Source organism: Eucyclogobius newberryi, unplaced genomic scaffold (assembly GCF_026437365.1).
Source record: "Eucyclogobius newberryi isolate DKJ021-1_F unplaced genomic scaffold, fEucNew1.0.hap1 SCAF_4, whole genome shotgun sequence".
In the NCBI taxonomy this organism is placed as follows: domain Eukaryota; kingdom Metazoa; phylum Chordata; class Actinopteri; order Gobiiformes; family Gobiidae; genus Eucyclogobius; species Eucyclogobius newberryi.
The window spans coordinates 34193709-34208385 of record NW_027316056.1 but is presented as its reverse complement, the minus strand read 5'-3'; the positions used below and the strand labels follow the sequence as shown (position 1 = coordinate 34208385).

At 43.6% G+C, this 14677-nt stretch overlaps 1 protein-coding gene across 1 annotated transcript in view; it reads right to left on the bottom strand.

The window, feature by feature from the left end:
* LOC140377918 (lysophosphatidic acid receptor 2-like) overlaps positions 1-14677 on the bottom strand; it is a 283463-nt gene that overhangs the window by 234622 nt on the left and 34164 nt on the right. The window lies entirely within an intron of this gene.

Below are 14677 nucleotides of genomic sequence, written 5' to 3'. Positions count from 1 at the left end.
CCCAAGTACATTTAACTAAATGTACACACAGAACAACTCTCACGAGGGAATGAATGAGAGAGAGAGGAGGAGGAGGAGGACAGAGGAGGATCACAGAGCAGGAAGAGAGAGAGGAGGATCACAGAGCAGGAAGAGAGAGAGGAGGAGAGAGAGGAGGGGGATCACAGAGCAGGAAGAGACAGAGGAGGAGAGAGAGAGAGGAGGATCACAGAGCAGGAGGAGAGAGAGAGGAGGATCACAGAGCAGGAGGAGAGAGAGAGGAGGATCACAGAGCAGGAGGAGAGAGAGAGGAGGAGAGAGAGAGGAGGATCACAGAGCAGGAGGAGAGCGAGGAGGAGAGAGAGAGGAGGATCACAGAGCAGGAAGAGACAGAGGAGGAGAGAGAGAGGAGGATCACAGAGCAGGAGGAGAGAGAGGAGGAGAGAGAGGAGGATCACAGAGCAGGAGGAGAGAGAGAGGAGGATCACAGAGCAGGAGGAGAGAGAGAGGAGGAGAGAGAGAGGAGGATCACAGAGCAGGAGGAGAGCGAGGAGGAGAGAGAGAGGAGGATCACAGAGCAGGAAGAGACAGAGGAGGAGAGAGAGGAGGATCACAGAGCTGGAGGAGAGAGAGGAGGAGAGAGAGAGGAGGATCACAAAGCAGAAGGAGAGAGAGAGGAGGATCACAGAGCAGGAGGAGAGAGAGAGGAGGAGAGAGAGAGGAGGATCACAGAGCAGGAGGAGAGCGAGGAGGAGAGAGAGAGGAGGATCACAGAGCAGGAAGAGACAGAGGAGGAGAGAGAGGAGGATCACAGAGCTGGAGGAGAGAGAGGAGGAGAGAGAGAGGAGGATCACAAAGCAGAAGGAGAGAGAGAGGAGGATCACAGAGCAGGAGGAGAGAGAGGAGGATCACAGAGCAGGAAGAGAGAGAGAGGAGGATCACAGAGCAGGAGGAGAGAGAGAGGAGGATCACAGAGCAGGAGGAGAGAGAAAGGAGGATCACAGAGCAGGAGGAGAGAGCGAGGAGAAGAGAGAGAGAGGAGGATCACAGAGCAGGAAGAGACAGAGGAGGAGAAAGAGAGAGGAGGATCACAGAGCAGGAGGAGAGAGAGGAGGAGAGAGAGAGGAGGATCACAGAGTAGGAGGAGAGAGAGAGGAGGAGAGAGAGAGGAGGATCACAGAGCAGGAGGAGAGAGAGGAGGAGAGAGAGAGGAGGATCACAGAGCAGGAGGAGAGAGAGAGGAGGAGAGAGAGAGGAGGATCACAGAGCAGGAGGAGAGAGAGGAGGAGAGAGAGAGGAGGATCACAGAGCAGGAAGAGACAGAGGAGGAGAGAGAGGAGGATCACAGAGCAGGAAGAGAGAGAGGAGGAGAGAGAGAGGAGGATCACAGAGCAGGAGGAGAGAGAGTGGAGGATCACAGAGCAGGAGGAGAGAGAGTGGAGGATCACAGAGCAGGAAGAGATAGAGGAGGATCACAGAGCAGGAGGAGAGAGAGGAGGAGAGAGAGGAGGATCACAGAGCAGGAAGAGAGAGAGAGGAGGATCACAGAGCAGGAGGAGAGAAAGAGGAGGATCACAGAGCAGGAGGAGAGAGAAAGGAGGATCACAGAGCAGGAGGAGAGAGATGAGGAGAGAGAGAGGAGGATCACAGAGCAGGAGCAGAGAGCGAGGAGAAGAGAGAGAGAGGAGGATCACAGAGCAGGAAGAGACAGAGGAGGAGAGAGAGAGAGGAGGATCACAGAGCAGGAGGAGAGAGAGAGGAGGAGAGAGAGAGGAGGATCACAGAGTAGGAGGAGAGAGAGAGGAGGAGAGAGAGGAGGATCACAGAGCAGGAGGAGAGAGAGAGATGGATCACAGAGCAGGAGGAGAGAGAGGAGGAGAGAGAGAGGAGGATCACAGAGCAGGAAGAGAGAGAGAGGAGGATCACAGAGCAGGAAGAGAGAGAGAGGAGGAGAGAGAGAGGAGGATCACAGAGCAGGAAGAGAGAGAGAGGAGGATCACAGAGCAGGAGGAGAGAGAGGAGGAGAGAGAGAGGAGGATCACAGAGCAGGAGGAGAGAGAGAGGAGGAGAGAGAGAGGAGGATCACAGAGCAGGAGGAGAGAGAGGAGGAGAGAGAGAGGAGGATCACAGAGCAGGATGAGAGAGAGAGAGAGAGAGAGAGAGAGGAGGAGAGAGAGAGGAGGATCACAGAGCAGGAAGAGAGAGAGGAGGATCACAGAGCAGGAAGAGAGAGAGGAGGATCACAGAGCAGGAAGAGAGAGAGGAGGATCACAGAGCAGGAGGAGAGAGAGGAGGATCACAGAGCAGGAGGAGAGAGAGAGGAGGAGAGAGAGAGGAGGATCACAGAGCAGGAGGAGAGAGAGAGGAGGAGAGAGAGAGGAGGATCACAGAGCAGGAGGAGAGAGAGAGGAGGATCACAGAGCAGGAGGAGAGAGAGAGGAGGAGGAGAGAGAGGAGGATCACAGAGCAGGAGGAGAGAGAGAGGAGGATCACAGAGCAGGAGGAGAGAGAGAGGAGGATCACAGAGCAGGAGGAGAGAGAGAGGAGGATCACAGAGCAGGAGGAGAGAGAGAGGAGGATCACAGAGCAGGAGGAGAGAGAGAGGAGGATCACAGAGCAGGAGGAGAGAGAGAGGAGGATCACAGAGCAGGAGGAGAGAGAGAGGAGGATCACAGAGCAGGAGGAGACAGGTGTTTCCCGCACGTGTCCTAAGAGTCTTAAGAGTTACTCATTCAACATCCGAGCAACAGAAAAACTGTCAGTTTGTCAAGCCCCTCCCCCGAGCGTTACCATGGAGATGCAGAAAGGGGATCTATGACAAAAAGACATTTTTGGGATTATATGATAAATGAATGGAACAAGCATTATTGTCTTAATATGACTCATACAAGTAACATTTGCATGAAGATGAAGTGGAGACACATTTCCATCTGGAGGGAGCGCATCGCTGTCAAATTCAAACTAATTCAAATTTGCCTTATTATAACCAGTTCAAACAAAAATACACCTTTACCAATTGGATGTTGTTGATTCATATCCATTTGATTTCAATATTCCTTTAGTGCTTATTTCAAATAGACCTCTGTCATCTGTGATCAATATTCCCATACCCATAATAATAATCATCACCCACTGGCTCTTCAGGTCTTGTTGCTGACCAAAAAAGTAGATCTCGAGCCAAAGGTCACTCACTCTTGCCATAAACTGTGGTTGTAATAAGCAGCCGCTATTACCACTGCGACCAGGAGATGAAGCTGTTGTATCACCTGCACTTGAATGTGTCCTTGTCTCAGTCATCTGTACTTAGTTTTAAGGCAGTAGGTCACACTTTACTACTGTAACTGCATAAAGTCACTACACACAGACCCTCCCAGACGTCCCTCCTGTGATTCATGCATTCAGAGATGTGCCTCTCTCCATAAAGGACTCACTGATGAAGGACATCAGACATAACTGACACACAAATAAGAACAATGGGACAAATATTAACCCTTATTTCCTTTGAATACCACCCCAGTACCTGCTCATTCTTTACCTATCCCGAGTTCTCTATGGTCCCGCCCAGCTCGGCTTAGAACATATATAAGCTGCAGAAAAATAACTTGGAATTAAAGATCTCAATCGGACAGAAATAGAAGAAATGCTGAATAATAATGAAAGTAAAGAACTTCCCCATACGCTGTCATGTTCTGGTGGTTCTTAATGGCAGTTGGATTGGATGCCCGGAGGTTTCTTGCTAATGGCCAAGAATTTAAGCATTTTGTTTCTACTTTACATGATAAACCTCATGTTATGGGTTTACAGGAGACTTGTTACAACCTAAGTGGGATTGTATGACATAAGGATTTACTGGTGTAAGGAACGACAGGGAGCGGGGTACAGAGGAGGTGAGTGAAAGGCAAGAAGCTACAGCTATTAGAATTAGGTTTGGTAATTATAGTGTAATTGTAATGAATGTATATGATCTGTGTAATTAGCTAAAAGTAGATAGTTAAATTGTATTGCTGTTAAAGGGAAAACCATTTGGTGTGGAGATTTGAATGCACATAACACTTTATGGGGCGGTAAAAGTACAGATAAAAATGGGTTGGTGGTAGGTGAGGTAGAACGAGATTTGGTTTGTTTGACTGATGGGCGAGGAACCCGATACAATAACGTGAACGATACGGAAAGTGCAATAGATCGTACTCTTCTGACCAATGAGATGGCATTAGTAGTTGGTAAGCTAAAGCTAAGCTAAAGTTGGTATTGAAGCTTGTGGACAGAGGGACAAGGATCCAAAGGTGGGAGTTGGCAATTCCAGATTGGGAGGGACTCTCAGACTTCCTCCTCCCCAGACACTTCCTCCTCGGGGATCCCGAGGCGTTCCCAGGCTAGCTGAGAGACATAGTCCCTCCAGCGTGTCCTGGGTCTTCCACGGGGCCTCTTCCCGGTGGGACATGCCCCAAACACCTCCCCCAGGGAGGCGCCCAGGAGGCATCCGGAACAGATGCCCTCTCAACGTGGAGGAGAAGTGGCTCTACTCCGAGCTCCCCCCGTGTGACTGAGCTCCTCACCCTATCTCTAAGGGAGCGCCCAGCCACACGGCGGAGGAAACTCATGGGGAGTCCTTGCCCCAAGTGGAGGAGTTCAAGTATCTCGGGGTCTTGAGTGAGAGAAGGATGGAACATGAGATTGGTATAATTATGCATGAAGAAGATTTGACTTTGTTGGATGAATTAAATAATGCAATAGTCTCTCATCACACAGTCAGCGAAAGACACGATAACAAAGAGTAAAGGTGATGGCAATAAGAAACGTGTCCCATGGTGGAATGACGCATGTGATAAAGCAATTAGGGCAAGAAATAAGGCATTAAAGAAGATAACGATCTCCATTCTATGGATACCTTCATTGAATATAAGAAAGCCCAGGGACGGGACATTGAGAGAGTGGACTCATACAAGTACCTGGGTGTTCATCTGAACCACAAACTGGACTGGACTCATAACACAGACGCACTGTACAGGAAGAGCCAGAGTCGGCTCTACCTCCTGAGGAGACTCCTGAAGACCTTCTACGACTCTGTGGTGGCATCAGCCCTCCTGTACGGTGTGGCCTGCTGGAGCAGCAGCATCACAGAGAGGGAGAGGAAGAGGCTGGACAAAGTCATCAAGAAGTCCAGCTCCGTCCTGGGCTGTGCTCTGGACTCGGTGCAGGAGGTGGGGGACAGAAGGGTCCTGGCTAAACTCACATCTATGCTTGACCATGAATGTCGCCCCCTGCAGGACACTCTGTCCCCTGCAGGACACTCTGTCCCCTGCAGGACACTCTGTCCCCTGCAGGACACTCTGTCCTGATCCACCCTCACTGTGTGAAGGAGACGTTTCACAAGTCTTTCCTTCTGCTGCTGTCAGACTTTATAACAAACACGTGCAATACTGACTTAACCATGTGCAATACCGTCATATTCATGTGCAATTACTGTCATACTCACAAGCAATTAAAGGTTGAATGGACGATTTTTTTGGCCCAAATCTAAGTCTTATTTCTTCGTGGCGTGGACTGCCGATTAGTCCTGCCACGTATCAATCATAAAACGCACCTATCGCTCACCTGCAGCTGTGTGCGACTCGTCCTCACGTTTCCGCGTGTCTAAGCGCATTGATCTATCATAATATAGTTCCCTCAGTGTACGGGACAAAATGAAGACGGAGAAAGACAGTTCGAGCTCAGAAGAAGACGGAAATCTACGGGAGACGAGAGATGCGATGTGATCCGTCGCGCTGATAAACAAACGCACGTGTGTGTTGTATCAGTCTGCACGAGGAAGTTCCGTCTGAGTTCTGAAATCGCCAGGTGCATATAACTGATGTAAATAACAATGAGTGTTTACTTACTATTAGTATTAGTATTATTTAGTCTTATGCTAGCTATTTTCAGTTTACTTTATTTTATTATTATTTTACTTTTTAATTTAATTTTTATCTTTTTTTTAAATTGTATTTATTGTTTTTTCCTCCATTCCCTATTAAGATATGAGAGGAGTTTTGTTAATAAGAGTTTTTTGTTTTGTTCATAAGAGTTCTTCCTATAAGTTATCTGTCCCTTTCCTCTGTATCTACTGCGTTGTAACACCGACATTTCCCCATGTGTGGACAATAAAGGAATATCTTATCTTATCTTAAAAGCTCATGCAGCTTTAAGGACTGTCAGAAGAACCCATTGGAGGTAGTGCAGTGCCAAAATTGGAAGAGAAACACACTTATTGATCCGTCTGGCGATGATAAAACATATGAGTGGAGTTAAGCACAGTTATTAGATGCTTGTTCTAATAAGGGACGGTATTGAAGCAGACAGCAATGTTAATAAAGCTGAACTGTTGGCTAGTACTTTTGTGTATGTGCATACCTCTGACAAACTCTTACCTGCGGCAAAGTAATGCGAAGATAATATTCTGGCACAGAATGCTGAATTGATTAAACCCCAGCCGTCAGCTCAAGATGATCTTGACTTCACCACAGAACTCATAGCAATGCAATTTGAGCTGAACTCTACGTTACAGCGTCACAACATTGTGATAGCTTCTGACAGTCTCTCTGCACTGAAAAGCATTACATCTGGAACATCTGATTGTAAATAGCATATTCTGTTTGATATGTGAAGGTCTCCTTCGTTTGGGTTCCTGTGGATGGTAATGAAATGGCTGATTTGCTGGTTAAAAATCCCCTAAAGCTGCCATCAACTGATGATGGTTGAAATAAGTAAATCTGAAGTCAAGCCTAGTATTAAGAGTCATGTGCATAAACTTTGGCAGGATTATTGGAATCTTTGTGACACTAGACGGCATCTGTATCAGATACAAAGTAGAGTTGGTCCATGTAGATCCATGGGCAGGAATGTGGGGGAAGAGAGAGCTTTCCCTTGCTTGAGAATGGGCCAAACTGGACTCAATAGGTCACTGACTGGTCACTGGCTCGTGTAATCACCATCAAGAACCAGAAACTGTGGAGCATGTGCTGATTCACTGTACAGCATGTGAAAGAGAGAACTGAATCAGTTTTATGGTTTCAAAATAATAAACAGGAATTCAATCTGCTGAATCTTACAATCCTGTCGCAAAAATCATGTAAGACTAAGGTTATTTACTTATATAACGCAGGATTAACTGGAAGATTATAGAGTTAAGAGCGTCTTTATAGTGTTACATTACAATCCCTTTTAGTATTATGGCTTCGGTTGATCACACTCAGTCCAGTAGGTGGCAGTAAATGCACCTTTTCAGTTGGCTGTCAACCGCCATTAAAAGTAACAGAAGAAGGTTGTATCCTTTAGCCGGCCGGGGCAGTGTGGAAGAGGGGGAGGAATGTCAGATTAGTTTTTAATGAGTTGCAAAGGGAATTGACTCGTATTATGGAATGGGGAAGCCAGTGTGGAGAGACCAAAGTGAATGGTTTTTGATGGTAAATGTCGGCCTGCAGCTGTATGACAAAGCGCTGGGTTGCATCATTCAAATGTTGGGGGTCTGTCTTGATGAAAAGATGACACGTTGGGAAAGTGGCGGATAAATGTAATAGAGTAGTTCATGTAATGTGGTGTCTTTCTGGTAGTAAGCTGGGGGTCAGACAAAAACACTTTGCTAATGATCAATAGAGCTATGGTCCGGGCAGCGTTAGATTATGGTAGTATTGTTTATGGGAATGCAGCTAAAACAAGTCTGGCCAAGTTGGATGTGATTCAGGCTAAAGCTCTTCGTCTGTGTTGCGGTGCATTCCGGACCACTTTAATACCAGCCCTCCTGGTTGAAATGGGAGAGACACCCCTTAAAAAAAGGCGGTTAAAACTAGCCCTTCCGTTTGTGGCAAAATCACAGGAACAGGGGGAGGTTCATCCTGGGAGGAGGAGGAGTCGGGATGTAGGATTTATGTTTGATGTGAGAGATGAGGTACCAGAGCTCAGACGAAGGGGAACAGCGCCTGTGGGTGTCTGGCGTCAGTTCCTACTTGGTTGCTCCCTCAAGTGGAAGTGGACTGGTCAGGGAAAGGGCTCTGTTGAAGCGGTGAGAGAGACAGTGGAGGCAAATTGGGCTAATTATTTGCAAGTTTTTACTGATGGGTCTGTAGATAAAGGGGAAGTGTACATTCCGGCCCTGTCCCTGAGTCCGGGCGACACTCAGAAGAAATCTGAGTATTTACAGCTTAGATTTGAGCAATTGTGTGGACCCCAAAGTGGATGGAAGAAGTGAAGCCAGAACGAGTTGTCGTCTGCTCTGACTCAGCTGCTGTGTCGCTGTCCCTGGAGTCAGGAGCATCCCGGGCAAGGCCAGATGTAGTGTTTGAGGCCCTACATGTGTTACACAGGGTGGAAAGGGGAGGGAGTGATGTGGGCTTTCTGTGGTTCCCAGCCCATGTGGGAATGAAACTGCGGACCATGTTGTGAAGGCTGCATTAAAGCGGGAAACTATAGATATTGGCGTTGCCCTGAGCAGCTACGAACATCGTAGTGCAACTGAAAGGACAGTGTGTGCACAGTGGCAAATGGAGTGGGACGCTGAGAGGAGAGGAAGTCACTTATACAATATTCAGAGGAGTAATAGTGGGGGAGAAATCACAACCCGAGGAAACAACAGGAGAGAGCAAGTCCTGATAACTAGACTGCGACTGGGGCATTGTGGCTCGGGACGCTGTGGCTTGGGGCGCTGTGGCTCGGGCTTGGGGCGCTGTGGCTAGGGTTGCTGTTGCTTGGGGCGCTGTTGCTTGGGGCGCTGTGGCTCGGGGCGCTGTGGCTCGGGGCGCTGTGGCTCGGGGCGCTGTGGCTCGGGGCGCTGTGGCTTGGCATTAGGCCTCTTCTTGATTGGAAAACATCATAATGGCCAATGTGAAACCTGTGGAAAGAAGAAACTGTCCCCCGTGTTTTAATGGAGTGTAACCAAGCCCCCGGAAGCCAAGATGGCCGCCACTGAAGCCTATGGAGCTGCTCATTGGCGCATGGTTCCAAAAAAGTTTTTTAGTTCCGCATTACTTCCTGTATACTGGTATATCTCCTCCCACTTTTGTGACGTCATTGCCGTGAGGCTTTGGCGTCGGGAGCGCGCACGTCACAGCAGCGTGAAAGACTGAGAAGTCAACACGGACTTTTGGATTAATTCGGCTTGAAATATTCTGTTTACGTAACGTATAATGATGAATTGTTATATCCATCTATAAATATACATGTATCATGTTGTAAAGCTCTGATATTTAAGAGAATTATAAAGAAGTGTTAAGATAAAAAGTCTGGTTTAATGACAATGAATTACATTTAGAGGTGGAATAACGTCCTCATCATTTTCTGTAGTTTTTGGTTTGGGTATTTATTTTGTTATTAACTTTTCAGTTATTTATTTACATAATATAATTTGGCCAATATGCATTTTTTTAATCAGATGAGAAGAAATATAAAATATAATCATCGATTCTGTTACATAATTGAGTTAAGCAGTATTTAATTATATTCAGTTTCCTTTTGTGTCGTTTTTGTGTCATGTCAATCTTTAATAAATACAAAACACATTTGTTTATTAATGTATTTAATAAGAATAATGTACATGAATGAACTTGTTCAATAAATGCAAATCTGATTATAACTACAAATGATAAATTGATTTTAGCCAGTTTTAGTTGAGTTTTAAAGCTCCAATGAGTTTTAAAGCTACAATGTGGGAGTCCCTTATTAAGGGGTTTTGGAGTCTGTGTAATGTTCATTATTATTATCATCATTAATAGAATCAGAAAATGTATTGCCATTGTCAATGAACAGAATTCACAAACAGTGGAACTTGCTTTGGTGATTCAGTGCAACATAAAAATATTAACAATGATAAAACAACCTGTATAAGTCAAATAGAACATACTGAATAAGATAAGATATTCCTTTATTGTCCACACATGGGGAAATTTTGTTGTTGCAACACAGTAGATCCAGAGGAAAAGGACAGATAACTTATAGGAAGTTTAAAAAACACTCTTAATAGATCGATCTCTTATAAACAAAAACTCCTCTAGACAGAACCTCTCATACCTTAATAAGGAATGGAGGGGGAAAATAAAGATAAAATAAAAACAGCGTAAGACAAAATAATACTAATAATAATGGTAAAATAAACACTCTTTTTACATCAGTTATATGCACATGAATGTGACATTATTGTGTTAAATACTGAATATCTCAGTATTTAACAAGACTTTGTTTCCATGGCTACGCAGTCTTCTGTACTTCAGTAACTCCTCCGTTCAGCTCCATCGTTTGACTGAGAGACAAACAGAACATGTCACAGCTTTAGATTATACAAGTCATATAACACACACTTCATATGTTTAGATTATACAAGTCATATAACACACACTTCATATGTTTAGATTATACAAGTCATATAACACACACTTCATATGTTTAGATTATACAAGTCATATAACACACACTTCATATGTATAGATTATACAAGTCATATAACACACACTTCATATGTTTAGATTATACAAGTCATATAACACACACTTCATATGTTTAGATTATACAAGTCATAGAACATACACTTCATATGTTTAGATTATACAAGTCATATAACACACACTTCATATGTTTAGATTATACAAGTCATAACACACACTTCATATGTTTAGATTATACAAGTCATATAACACACACTTCATATGTTTAGATTATACAAGTCATACAACACACACTTCATATGTATAGATTATACAAGTCATATAACACACACTTCATATGTTTAGATTATACAAGTCATATAACACACACTTCATATGTTTAGATTATACAAGTCATAGAACATACACTTCATATGTTTAGATTATACAAGTCATATAACATACACTTCACATGTTTGTCCTGAAGCTGCTTCACAGACACATGTGACACATCAGTGTCTCTTTTGAAGAACAATTATCATTTAGTTTTTTTGGTCATAACAAAACAGACATTTCATAAATTCAAAGTACTGATTCTACACTGTTTACTTTTAGTCGAGGCAGAAGTTATTATTAAAATACTTTTTGCTTTGGAGTCGTCAGGAGTTTACTTGAGATGACTCTGTCTGCAGTGATTAGGTCTGCAGTGACCTGCAGTGACCTGTAGTGACCTGCAGTGACCTGTAGAGCTCTGGACAGCACAGACAGACTAAACTCACTGGTCAGCACTCTGAAGATGAGAAAGATACTCATTAGAACATTGATATATTCTGCACATTTAACAGAGAAAACCTGGAATATGTTATTGACAGATTTACATTTTGCTCTGTAACACAAAAGTTCCTCTTTTCACATTAATTTTTAAAGCTAGAACCAAAAGTCGTTTACTTTTGCATAAGTTTAAACCTTAGAAGTTAGAACATAACTGACATGTTTGCTAAATCTCTACATATTCCATGGAAGTAAATCCATGACATTCCTATAGAAAACAAGTGTGTGCTTTGTTTAAACACAGCACACGTCATTATGAAATATGTAATAAAACCTCAAATGTGGTCTCAGCCCCTGTAAGTACAGCACTGTCACTTTTAAACACCTTTACATTTACCTTTACATTTATATATGTAAGATATGACCCATTATAGCAGGTTATATTTGAATTATTGGTAGTTTTTTATAGCACATAATACAAACATCACTTTATTTCCCTTCTTTCTCTAGTTTTCCTTGATCTGTGCATAACCTCTTGTCTCTTAGAACATTTAGTAAGATAAATAATTAGTTATTTATTTGCAGAAGCACGAGCCATCGTGACGTGTTGTTGCATCTTTGTGTAGCTAAACTTTAGCTCGTGTTAGCTCGTGTTAACTTGTGTTAACTGTGTAATCGTTGTTTTATACTTCATATGGAACGATGTGTGAAACGTGAGGAATGACATACAAACACAACTTACATGTATCGTTGGTCTCGTCTCGTCACTTTCTTCTGCTTGTGTTTAGTTTCCGTCACATGTTCTCCTGAGGCTCGTTCATGAGGGTCACGTGCGCGCTCGGTGCGCGTACACCGTTCACCGGAAGGTTAAAAATGTATTTTTTAAGTATTTTAGAAACAGTTGAAGAGTGCAATTCCTTCTATTTTATTTTTAGACTAAAACAATTTAGCATGTTTGGTAATTTTAGAGGCCGAACTCCTGAAATGGTCCGACCAAAAGGCTGCATTCTGCGAAGTGGCCACTACTCAATTTGGCGCCAGAGGCCGAGGGGGTGTACCCTATCCAGACAAAAGAATACATCCATGAGTGTAACAGGTTTGCAGTCCTTTTTGATGCTTGGTCCCTCTTTGCATCAGCAGGAGGTGTACAGGGCACGGATGGAGTTTGTTTTCGATAGTGGACTGCATAGTAGACTCTAGTAAAGTGTCATAACTATCAGCAGTGAAAGGCAACAATACGCTGTGTGGCCAGCAGTCTGCCGGAAATACACAAGAAGAAGAAGAAGAAGAAGTGTCCTTTAGCCACGCCTCTCCTCTGCTTCCGGTATCAGGTCCTCAGGTCCCGGCCTCAGGTAGGAACAGGTGTTGCTGTGTGGCATTAATAATTCTGTTCAGATAAATGATACTTTGGCATTTTCCTCTTGCTCTTGTGGCCGTCCTCTCCTGCAGCGGTTAGTTCCCACCTTTTCCCTGAGTTTAACCCTTAAAGGTCTAATAGCTTCACTGTTGGTTGTCACTAACACTTCCTTGTGACATGAGCATATTTCACGGTGGCATTTACTCCAATCCTTGTCAACACCTAAACAGGTAAAGTCACTTTTGCCTCATTAGAAGGCTTTGTACAGTTTCTAACAGAATCTTTTATCCGCAGCTCTGTTCATTCTGCCAGTCCGAGAACACCAGGTCACGGTGGCCCCGCTAATTGTAGGAAGGTTGATTTGTGTTTTTATTACCAAAACTTTTATTTTATAGTGAATTCATGTCATTTAAAAAAAAAAAAAATCTTTAATTTTTAATATCCAATCAAGTAAAAATAATCATTTGATTTAAATATGACTTTTTTATATATACAATGCTTTAATATTCAGTTGATGAAAATACGATTTAAAATTCACTTAATTTTAAAAAACTAAATTGTAAAACATTGTTTATTTTGAGACGCTGAATATTTTTACACCGAATTTATTCCAATGAATTAAAAAAAGCAGCTGTATTTCAACAAAGTGAATTTTAAAACATTGTATTTTCATTCACTGAAATTTAAAACACATCACAAACTGAATATTAAAGCATTGTTTTTTTAAATCATATTTACATTCAAAGAATATTTTATTTGATTGGATGTTAAAAAACATAATTCAAATACAAAAAAGCAATGACATAAATTCAGTATGAAATAAAAGCTTTGGTAATAAACCACAAAATGACCTGGTGTTTCCAATAGTTTAACTGAGGCTCTGGGGCGTGTCTGGACTCACGTCTGTGATTGTTCTGCCGGTGTTTTCCGGTCAATCCCACATCTTTTAACCCGTGATTTTAACGTGCTGTGGACGTGAGGTTCGTGGGGATCTAGATGCGAGCCACGTGTCGCGAGTTGATCCAGCCAAAATATATCTCGTGATCCACTGTTTACCTGCAGGATTCTGCCAGTGATGCACGTACAATAAACTGTGCCTGTGTAGTCTTTCCTTTGCATCAAGTACTATCAAGTACACGAGTGCAGTGTTTATCCTGTACTGTCTACTTCACACCCTAGTTTTATACCAACATTATTGCAATTTAGCCTATTGAAAGAGCGTTTGGGTTCTGTGAACACTGTATATTGCTTATATTATAATACATTTGCCATAACTTAACCGAGTTTCAAAGAGATTAACCATCAGTATTTATTTTACATCACTTCATTTATTAAGTTCAGAGGAAAGTAGAGACATGAGCATATAAGACATGGAGACGCGTACGGGACATCAGGAGGTACAAACTTAAATCCCGTGTTGTTCTTGTTGACTCAGCCACAGAGGATTGTTTGTCCAGAGCTTTCTGATCAAAAAGAGGTGACATTCAGTCCACTTGTACAAAGTTAACTCGGGTTAAACTGTTTAACCTGTTTAACTTAAACACGTAAACGCCCTTGTTAAAGACGAGTCTCACATCCCACGTGGAAAGAAACCCCTCCTGTATTTAAAAGAAGAAGATGTGAAATGAACGTAGTCCCGAAGCGCGCGTGTCCTGCAGGTAAACATCGAGACACGTGGCAAGTCTTGATTTCGGGGCCTCCACGTCCATAGCACGTTAAAGGAGATTTGAGATTGAAAGTGAAACACCGGTCATTTGGAGCGCTAAACTAAACTGTTAATGATCGTTAATGACTGTTGATGACAGTGTTGTGAAGGCCAGTTTCCTAGAATAATAGGACGCGGAACTTGGGCCCTCGTGTGGCCCGCTCACACCGCTCTCCCGCCTTTTCTCAGGTGCCTCCCCCAGGAGCAGAGGCGGAGGACTCGTGGACTACGGATTGGACTGGAACGATGAATGTTTCAAAGTGTTTGTTTTGTACTTCCTGCAAATGTCTGCTGAGTATAGTAGTCTTGACTTGGAGTGGCAGTGTTTTACTAAACTTTGATTCTGTTTTAGGAGCGGAGGTTCCTCGTGGGTGCACTGGGGGCCCCTGGTGGTGGTGTGTCGTCTGGTTTTGGTGCTGGTTACCCACTTCTTCCTTTCTCCTGTCGTGCGTTTAGGGGCCCTCACACTCACAGACC